This window comes from Microtus ochrogaster, linkage group LG2 (genome assembly GCF_000317375.1).
Source record: "Microtus ochrogaster isolate Prairie Vole_2 linkage group LG2, MicOch1.0, whole genome shotgun sequence".
NCBI lineage: Eukaryota > Metazoa > Chordata > Mammalia > Rodentia > Cricetidae > Microtus > Microtus ochrogaster.
This window is the reverse complement of record NC_022028.1, coordinates 9637123-9638932: the sequence shown is the minus strand read 5'-3', so window position 1 is coordinate 9638932 and position 1810 is coordinate 9637123. Positions and strand designations below refer to the sequence as shown.

Sequence of the window (1810 nt, the reverse complement as noted above, 5' to 3'; positions counted from 1 at the left end):
TTTCACCTAACCGTGGGGTTTTCTATGTTGTGGGAGATACTTTCAGTTTCTTTTGGGAGCAGGGTTTGGCAAAGTCCGGAGCTCCTAGGGTTTAGGAGAATTTAAATAAAGTTTTGAGCCCTTGCTTGCTTAATGTCTTAGCAAATTGGAGAACTGGGTAGCCGTTTTCTCTAAACCCTAACCTTTATCTTAATCTATGTCTTCTAGTCTCATTATGAGAAAGGGTAGAGCTTAGCATTTCACAATAATCGCTGCCCTCAGCATGTGCGTTTTAGACTCGTCTTTAAAGGGTTTATTGTATTTATTTGTGTGTGAGGGTGCCTGTGACTGTGGGTGGGAGCCCAGAAGAAGGCGTTAGATCCCTCCAAGCTGGAGCTGGAGGTGTTTTGGGGAACCCCTGTCTCATTATGTGGGTGCTGGCGTTCAAAGCTGGTCCTCTGCAAGGGCTGCAAGTGCTCCGCAGAGCCATCTCTCTAGGACTCCTTTATTAGTTTTTAAAGGAAAGCAACAGCCAGGGACTTAGAAAACAAGGGCAGAGAATGTGATGGTTTGATAAAAGTAAATGGGCCATCACCTGCAATCTGAGAATAACAGTCCTGTGGTGTGTGCACCCAGCTTGATGTGCGTGTCTGCAGGACACAATCGAAATATGGACTGCATGTGGATTTCACAGGAAATGCCAATATTCAAGTGAGGACAAAGTAGAAACTGTCTCTTCTCTTTTAAAAAAAAAAGTAATCAAAGCAAATCTCTGATTATTAGCTAACTAGCTAGGTTGTAGTCAATTGGCTGATTGGTTGCGTCGGTGTAGTCAGTTACTTCGCTTGGTACGATGCTGCCTTTGTTTCTTATGCTATTAGATCACATCGTTGGAGTTGTCAGAACTTTGTAGTGGTACCCTTATGCTTTATTTGTGTGTGTTTGCTTACTATGTGTGTAAGTGTAGGCACGCATGAGCCACCACCCATATGTACGCAGAGGACGTCTTTGGGTAGTTTGTTCTGTTTTTCCACCATAGGATCTGAGGGCAGAATGCTGGTGTTCTGGCTTGTGGGCCAAGCAGTTGTACCAACTAAGCCCTCTCAAGGGCCTTCACTTTTCTCTTCCTCTTCCTCCCGTCCACCTTTCCAGTCCTCCATCTGCTCATCAACTTCAGTGTGTTCTCTTTCTGTTACTATGTCTTCCTCCTCCTTCCTCCTCCTGCTCCTTCAATATTGCGAGTCCAAAGAGGAGCTGCAGAAAGGTTGCTACTGGAGGCCATGGTGGGGGCGCGTGCTGGGCTGGGGAGGTGGGTTTACTGTATTCCACCATTGTCAGTAAAGCAAGCCCAGAGCCTGCCAGCCTACTTCTGATTGGTTCCTTACCACTTGGAGGGTACTTGTCAGTTTCTTCCCAGTAATTAGGGCAGGGTCAGTCCAGTTTGGGGGCTCAGCACATCCTGCTGAGTTAGGGGCTTACATCTTGCTAGGTCCTTGCTGCAGTTGGTCTGCCAAAACCAGGGGGGCTGTCAAAGTGGGGGCTGGGTGAGGATCCAGACCCTTCAGCTTCAAAACTAGAGCTTGTTAGGGCCCTTGCAGCTCAGTACATAGGGAGTTACGAGGGGAAAGTAGCTAAAGGAGAGGATGCTTACATTTGACCTGGTATGTAAGCCATCAAGGAGAGTCGGTGTTGCGTTGGAGTCATGGCCAATAGAAGAAAGAATGTGACTTATGTCTTACGTAGGAAAATCACAGACTCTCAGACAGACCTTGTGGGGGAAAAAAAATCACAGTACTTTGGAGTTGCATAGGGTAAACCAGAATTCAAATAA

At 46.6% G+C, this 1810-nt stretch overlaps 1 protein-coding gene across 3 annotated transcripts in view; it reads left to right on the top strand.

Annotated features, from left to right (window-relative positions):
- The window catches only part of LOC101987899 (glutathione S-transferase A6), a 35872-nt gene that overhangs the window by 988 nt on the left and 33074 nt on the right, over nucleotides 1-1810 (top strand). The gene's annotated exons all lie outside the window — the stretch shown is intronic.